Consider the following 9125-nt stretch of genomic DNA (forward strand, 5'->3'; position numbering starts at 1 on the left):
TTAGGATTAATTTACCTCACAACATCAACACTGATTATTGTACCATAAATGTTCTTATTCTGTCTAATGTTTTATGTCTTTGCAGTGCAAGTACTTTGGCCTGCAATTCTTACATAAAGCTTATTATTATCATTATTATTATTATTATTATTATCCTTTACACACATTATCTTATTTTACAGTTAATTTAGCTGTAAACACTTTAGCTACTGTCATAGCATCTACTGTATGTGTTGGAAATACTTCAGCTCATTTTATATATGTCTATAATCGTTAAACTATATTTATTTCCTTCATATTTATTTAGTTCAGAATATCCGTTTCAGCACATCTGCATGGATTTTATTGGAGTCGGCATTCGAATCAATTGCTATGAATATACTCTATTAATATAATACTCAATATAATACTCCCCCTTTTGAGACATGGTCAAATACCGTGTCTCAATACACACATTTATATATGTTCTTGGTAGTACTGAGTTCTTCTCTGGTCAAGTGTTCTTTCGTCAGTCGTCTCTGTCTTGTATGTAATTATTCTTAGTCCAAACGGCTTGTTCTTACTTTGTAGCTGCATTCTGCATCTCTTTCAATATCTCTGTCTTGTGTTCTGGTGTGTTTGTCTTCTCATTTACATATTGTTGTCTACTGAAACTGGATCAGTTCTTATCATATGTGTTGTGCCTTTATATAAAGCAATATACTTTGGTAGCTGTACTGCCTTCAATAAGTCTTCTATTAGAGTGAGTAATATGTTTGTTAGTCAATGTTACCATACCGCTATTCTGTACTTGTTGAGCAAACACATGTTGAACATGCATAGTTACCGTCTGTGTAAATATTTACAACTTTGTCTTTCTTTTATCTGCATGTCTCTGTCAATGCTATCAATTCTGCTCCTCTGCTGACAGATGATTGGGTAGAGCTTCTGCTTTTAATACGTCTGTCTGTGTCACTACAGAGATCTTGTCACATTCGGATCCTCTAGGTTACTTTACATGATCCGTTAACAAACATTTCCATCTCTGGTTCCTCTTAGGGAATGTCAGTCAAGTCTGGTCTTGGTGAAGTTCCTTGTCCGTCTCTGTCGTTTAGTCATGTGGTTCTCCGTCTTCAGCTGTTGGTAATAATGTAGATGGGTCAAAGTTGTACGTTATTCTATAGTCAGATGCGGTTGTGAAAACAAAACTGATGCATGCGTTACTGTTAAAGTCAATGGCCTGAATAACACTTGATGCAGAGGCCTGACCTGCCGTTGAAGCTGCAATTACTGCTTATGTGCGGTCAGGTATTGCCTTATCTACTGGGTCTAATTGTGAAGAGTATTGAACCACTGGTCTACTCTTATCTCCATGATTCTGTGTTAATACTAATGTCATGAAGTCTGCTGTTTAGATAAAAGGCTTCTTATAGTCTGGTATTTCTAAAACAGATGAGTTTACCAAAACTTTATTTACTACCTGTAACTCTGGTACCATCAGCCATCCTATATATGGCAGTTTTCCTTACTGGAAATATGGATTGCTCCTGACACTTGATCTAATTCTCTCTGACACTTCTTGCAACTTCTCTTTTAGGTCCTTTATTTTTAATTTGCTTAAAGAACCACCCTTTGGAAATCCGAACATTTCCGTCCAAATTGATAAATTTGACAAACTCTCTTCACCATATTTCTCCCTCATGACATTTACGATCGGACCCTCAGGAGCTTCTAGCTCCCTACACTGTTTAGCACCCATACTAAACTCTCAGGAGATTCTAACTCCCTACACTGTTTAGCACCCACACTAAATTCTCAGGAGATTCTAACTCCCTACCTCAGAAGATTCTATCTCCCTACTATTCGTCCGTCGACGATTATAGTCTTTCACAAAATGTCACGAGGTTTGCTTAATATTTTTGGGAGAGGTGGGAACGGACAGCCATCCAAGAGGGAATCACGGCGGCCTTTTACAGAGGGATACAAAGAAGCCGTGACAGTGTGTGTGTTAAATGGGTTATGCGGGTTGGGCTGACACTTCTTGCTTAAACAGATACCATCTCTAATATGGCCTGATACTAAAGTCTTATATTATTATTTTTTATTCTGAACGTAATCTATCATTAGCTGATTGTTTTTATTTTACGCTCTTTATTCTGAGTATTTTGCGGCTCTGTTCTGTTCTAATCATTTCTGTCTGCTCCAGAATTACACAAAAAGTCTACATATCTGTCATCCACACACTTATTAAACATGTTTTCTCAAAAACAAATAAGACAGTTTTCTACACTTTACAATTCAGCCTCCTTTAATTGACTATGATAGTGTGTGTGAATGCGGATATACGACCTGGTTCCGGAAGTGTGGATCCCCGTTGCTGGGGAGTCATGTTCTCTTGTCAGTCCTTTTTCTGACGTCCGGTCTACAGTCTCCCTCTGGGGTTCTGGTTTCACATTTTTCTTCTCTTTAGCTTTCCTCAATTTAATTGGATTTTTAATTGTAATTTACCAATTTGTCTGCTGGTGCACGATTTTAAATTTAGGTGCACTTTAATTGCCGTCCTACAGGTGGAGGAGTTTAAATTTTGTAAAGTTTCTATAAACTTTTAGTTGTAGTCTCAATTTTGTCCACCAGAGGCATTTAGCTATCAACCGGATGTGGGTTTTTTGTTGAATTCCCACCGGATGAAGAAGGATAGAAAATGGAGGTTTCTTTGTTCTAAATTTTCTCTCCTTTCAGTTTGGAGAAAACTCGCATCTTTGGTTTTAATCACTCGGTCACTACATCACTTATGCATTTTATTTCCACCCAAAATGCTCCAGCATAAGACTCAAGGTTTAGTTTATCACAATTTACTTTCTCATTCCTCGTAACATCAAATAGGCGGAATTAGCGACCCAGCATCACTTGGCCACAGTTAGCTGGTCCTAATCTCTGAGGCCTTTCACAAAAACGTCTCCATTAAAGGGTGGAAAAAGTTGAAGAACTCGGAGCTTGAATGTCGAATCAAAACAGCAATCCTCTAGTTCAATCGATATATTTATTAACGTGATAAGTCAAACATAGAAAATACTCTCAGCTGAGGACACAAATTGCATCGCCGTTTCCATAGACTGCATGGCTCAAAGAGCCTCCATGTTGCTGTCTCACGGCTCCGCTCCAGTGTGTCCAAAGAGTCGTAAAACATGTGGCTACATAGAAGGAGTAGGCGTTGACCTTCTCCTCATTGGTCCCAGTTTGGCGCCAACACGCTCCTCCGTCAGCAGTCAGGAAGTAATGGTTTGTTGACCTGTTCTCTTAAAGGGGAAGTGCCCCTATTATGTTTGTAATACACTCAGTGCAGAAAATACATAATTGCGCAGAAACATATTCGTAGTGTAGATATATATATATATATATATATATATATATATATATATATATATATATATATATATATATATATATTGATTGAGGTAAACAAATACATATGATAGTCTTTCCAATGTGGATTAATACAATTTAGGATTAATTTACTTGACACCTTCTTTCACGTTTTTCCAACTTAAAACTACTTCACATACACTCCACGGTTCTCTTTGATTTCACAACCGTCCACCAGTCAGTTTGAACAGTTTTCACCTGTTCTACAAACTCCAATGCATTAGCTAAATATCAGCGCTAGCTTAGCCTCGCCTTAGGCCTGCTTGAGACACACTTTACTCACAACAATACAACAATACAACAAATCTTAACATATTTTACACCATGCTTGTCCAAAGGAGATGATATATAACGTCTCTGAGACTATGAGGCGATCGTCATCGGTGTCACGTAATTCAGGCTTATAATCAATATTCTCCTTTCGTTACAACACTAGCTTCTAATGCTAGGCTTCCCTGAAGTCTTGCAATTAAACTATACCTATCTGCCTTCCTTAGGACTTCTTTAACATTTAACTAACTAAGTTTTCTTAGCTACCTTCCTTAGGTGTTTTCGTATTAAACTACATCAATGCAAGCTTACCGTAAGCTTTATCCAGTACCAGACCAGACACCCACCTTGGGCTTTCTTTGATTAAATATAAGCTCTCCAAGAGCCCTAACCAGTTCCTTGCTGGAGCCCTCCAAAGGCTTTTAATAAATACCATTAAACACAATTAATATTTTCAATGCTTGCTCTTATCACATGTATTTCAGCATTCAGGATTGCTTTTTATCGTTGAACAGCAGTTGTATTAGCTATGACCGTCGAACATTGTTGCTGGCATTCATTAATAAGTTTTCCTAATCTACCTGCAGTGAATATTTGATTTAACCGGTGTTCACTCTCACCTGATCTTGTGCACGTGCAATGAATACCAGACAACGATACTCGGCAATCGTTCTTCACTTCTCCTTTCGGGAGCCCACCCAGGGACGCCAATTAACCCTTTAACACCGAATGTGTCGTCGACGACACATTTTGCAAGCAAAACTTTGGATTACCGTAACTATGTCAAAGTTTGCGCAATCGAAAAAATGTCAACGGTTTCTGAAAGCTGAGACTCTGCGCTTTACGGCATATATCGACTCATTACGGTAACTTCACTTACGGCCCTCCGGAAGCCCGCGAAACAGCGCCTTCGTTGTGAGCGAATACACACAGAGCGCTGGAGAGACACAAACAACACCGCGGAGAAATAGAGCCGGAAAACAGCGGATTGAATTCAAATGGAAGCAAGATGGTATGTAAATCAACACTTGTATAGCGTTGTGACTTGTTTAGAACAGTGTACCAAGTCTGTAAGATTGTACTAGGTGTGTAATTGTACTTTATATGCGTAAATGTGCGCGTCTTCTTCAAGTAGCTTGCGTCCTAGCCGAGGCTGTGTACAAGCTTTAGCTGGAGAGGAGGAGGTGTTACCAGAGATCACGAGGTGTTACCAGAGATCACAAGGTGTCACCAGAGATCACATTCAGGCCTGTAGATGGAGCTGTGGGGATGCTGGATGATCTGGTGACGCTGTCAGACACAGAAGCCCCTCACCACATCACACCACATCACACCACAAGATGGCAGACTGAGGCAGAGCCCGATGATGGAGTCCCTCAACCACCCCAGGCGCCCAACCCCCTCTCGATATGGGAAACCCAGCACCAGGTGACATTTATTCCCACTTTGATGCTGCAGTTTTCAAACTCCTCTCTGAATACACAAACAAGAATGCAGCCAAAAGCCTGGAGAGAGGGAGACAGTTCATCTGGACTGAAATAACTCCAGAAGAAATGAAGAAGACCACAGGCATGTTGCTGCACATGTCATTTTTGGACCTGCACAAAGATGAGCAACTTTTGGTGTAAGCAAACCATTTTCCATGTGTCATTCCCTGCCACTGTCATGTCCCCAGACTGTTCATGGCCATTTGATCTAATCTTCATATGTGACCCAGAGAAAACAGGAGCAACAGGAACAGTCACTGGCAGTACCACCAAGACCTCTGCATGTGAAGGGACACTCAGAGAGGAGAGAATTACCCTGTGTGGGGAAAAACGCCTGGACATATTTTCCATTTTATGGCCTGTTTTTGCAGATGTAAGAGTAAAAGACTCAAAACTTTTACTGGATATAGTTGTATACATTTCAAACTTCAAATGTAACATGTTAAATCTCTTATTCATGTACATTTGCTGTGTTTTTTGTTCACTAAACCACTAAACTCAAATTCCGCTTTTGTATTTCTCTTCATTTTAAACTGTTATTACACTCTCATAACATGCAATAAATTGTAAATGACTGCCAGATATGGAAAGTTGCAGTTATTGTTGGAAAATGGGCAAAAGCACTTACTCACAGGACATTTCCTAACCTTTTTTATAGTCAAAATAAGCAAAAAAGTCCATACGAAAATGTTGAGGCTTTTTTGGCTTAGGTGTTAAAGGGTTAAAGGGTGGAAAAAGTAGAAGAACTCGGAGCTTGAATGTCGAATCAAAACAGCAATCCTCTAGTTCAATTGATATATTTATTAACGTGATAAGTCAAACATAGAAAATATTCTCAGCTGAGGACACAATTCGCATCGCCGTTTCCACAGACTGCATGGCTCAAAAGCCCCCATGTTGCTGTCTCACGGCTCCGCTCCAGTGTGTACAAAGAGTTGTAAAACATCGCATCTAATGCATGGAGGAGGCGTTGACCTTCTCCTCATTGGTCCCCGTTGGCGCCAACACGCTCCTCCGTCAGCAGTCAGGAAGTAATGGTTTGTTGACCTGTTTTCTTAAAGGGGAAGTGCCCCTATTATGTTTGTAATGCACTCAGTGCAGAAAATACATAATTGCGCAGAAATATATTCGTAGTGTAGATATATATATATATATATATATATTGATTGAGGTAGACAAATACATATGAAATTCTTTCCAATGTGGATTAATACAATTAGGATTAATTTACCTCACAGTCAGTATAATGGTTAGGGTAAGGGTTAATAAATATGGGACTGGAGAACATTATCAAAAATTAATATGGCATCCTAGGGGCCGTGGAGAAAACAAATCCAACACAGGTAAGGGGATCCGGGGCACGGGCTGGGTTAGGTGAGGGTGTGGTTGGATCCTGTCGCCTGAAAAGGCAACAGGATCAAATGCACTGGCCATCCATAGCCCCCACTGAGTCAGATCTGACTCTCCGTGGGCCCCCGGGATGCAACACAACGAACTAGTAATTCATGAAGTTCGTTGTTTCCGATGTTCTCCGTCTTTAGGTGACCCTAAGTAGGGTTCAACTGACATCGAGGCCTGGACGGATTGTCATGTGACTCACTATTTGGATTTAATTGTCCCAGCGAGGTAAGTATTTCTCTTTCAGCATACATCTCTAAGTAATAAATATTGATGAAACAAGCTCGATTGCCCGCGACGTTTCGACCTATTTTGGTCTTCATCAGGCTGGCTTGTTTTCGGAGGATTCCGTATATTCGGATATCATGGCAGCTGCTGTATTAGGTTTAGCAGCTGCATGTTGACTGTGGAGCAGTCTGAGGAGAGTGAGAGGCTGAGAGAATTGTTTTTCCTTTTATAGGCTTCGGCTCCTCCCACCATAGTATAATCCCTCCCCTGTGACATTCATGATGTTCGGGTGAGGGCTGGGTTTTGGGTTTGTTAAGGGCCTGTATTAGGTTTAGTGCCTCGGTCAGTATAATGGTTAGGGTAAGGGTTAATAAATATGGGTTAGGGTTAGGTATTTATAGATCGATGGCTCCCCCCGCTTCGTCCAACGACTGGGCGGTTTGGAATAGGGAATCAAAGGCAATGCACTGGCCGTCACACATCTTTCTGCAGCCCCCGTTTCCAATATCTTACGCCTGTTAGTTTTTGTCATGTAGTTAGCCCTTCTTTTGGGTTTAATTCTGCAACATTATTCTTCTCTTTAGATTCTTTTTGTTATTATTTATGTCTTAAGTTGTAAAGGATGGTGCTAATATTCAATTTGGTTACCAACCCGTACCTTATAGGGAGACACTAAACAACAGAGAGAACTCTTTGCGGCAGCCGAGCTGACCACAGTACGTGCCTTCCAAAAGGGGTGGGGTTATGGTTACGTCATTTGATTTGTGTGTCATAAAGTCTGCCCTAACTGGGCTTAGAACAGTGACATCGAATATTATTAGCGTTTTGATGTTCGGTTACCCGCCAGTACCAACAAAGTTAAGCACCATGCAACAGAACAATCTTCGCGGTAGCCAAGCTAACCACGGCAGGTGCTTCCGAAGGTTAAAGGTCAAGGTTGCGCCGTTTAGATTTTAGGTTGATAATATTGTTTATTGGAGGTTTCCTTTTTTGAATCGTATCTTTATTAATTAAGGGATTGAAGATGCTATTCCTTATCGGTTGTTTAATTTGTGAAATTGTATTCTTTCAGGTGATCATTTTTAACATTTTGTACAAAAGTGTGTTAACCCTTTAACACCGAATGTGTCGTCGACGACACATTTTGCAAGCAAAACTTTGGATTACCGTAACTATGTCAAAGTTTGCGCAATCGAAAAAATTTCAACGGTTTCTGAAAGCTGAGACTCTGCGCTTTACGGCATATATCGACTCATTACGGTAACTTCACTTACGGCCCTCCGGAAGCCCGCGAAACAGCGCCTTCGTTGTGAGCGAATACACACAAAGCGCTGGAGAGACACAAACAACACAGCGGAGAAATAGAGCCGGAAAACAGCGGATTGAATTCAAATGGAAGCAAGATGGTATGTAAATCAACACTTGTATAGCGTTGTGACTTGTTTAGAACAGTGTACCAAGTCTGTAAGATTGTACTAGGTGTGTAATTGTACTTTATATGCGTAAATGTGCGCGTCTTCTTCAAGTAGCTTGCGTCCTAGCCGAGGCTGTGTACAAGCTTTAGCTGGAGAGGAGGAGGTGTTACCAGAGATCACGAGGTGTTACCAGAGATCACAAGGTGTCACCAGAGATCACATTCAGGCCTGTAGATGGAGCTGTGGGGATGCTGAATGATCTGGTGACGCTGTCAGACACAGAAGCCCCTCACCACATCACACCACAAGATGGCAGACTGAGGCAGAGCCCGATGATGGAGTCCCTCAACCACCCCAGGCGTCCAACCCCCTCTCGATATGGGAAACCCAGCACCAGGTGACATTTATTCCCACTTTGATGCTGCAGTTTTCAAACTCCTCTCTGAATACACAAACAAGAATGCAGCCAAAAGCCTGGAGAGAGGGAGACAGTTCATCTGGACTGAAATAACTCCAGAAGAAATGAAGAAGTCCACAGGCATGTTGCTGTACATGTCATTTTTGGACCTGCACAAAGATGAGCAACTTTTGGTGTAAGCAAACCATTTTCCATGTGTCATTCCCTGCCACTGTCATGTCCCCAGACTGTTCATGGCCATTTGATCTAATCTTCATCTGAGTGACCCAGAGAAAACAGGAGCAACAGGAACAGTCCCTGGCAGTACCACCAAGACCTCTGCATGTGAAGGGACACTCAGTAGAGGAGAGAATTACCCTGTGTGGGGAAAAACGCCTGGACATATTTTCCATTTTATGGCCTGTTTTTGCAGATGTAAGAGTAAAAGACTCAAAACTTTTACTGGATATAGTTGTATACATTTCAAACTTCAAATGTAACATGTTAAATCTCTTATTCATGTACATT

Source organism: Cottoperca gobio, chromosome 1, assembly GCF_900634415.1.
Source record: "Cottoperca gobio chromosome 1, fCotGob3.1, whole genome shotgun sequence".
NCBI classification, from domain to species: domain Eukaryota; kingdom Metazoa; phylum Chordata; class Actinopteri; order Perciformes; family Bovichtidae; genus Cottoperca; species Cottoperca gobio.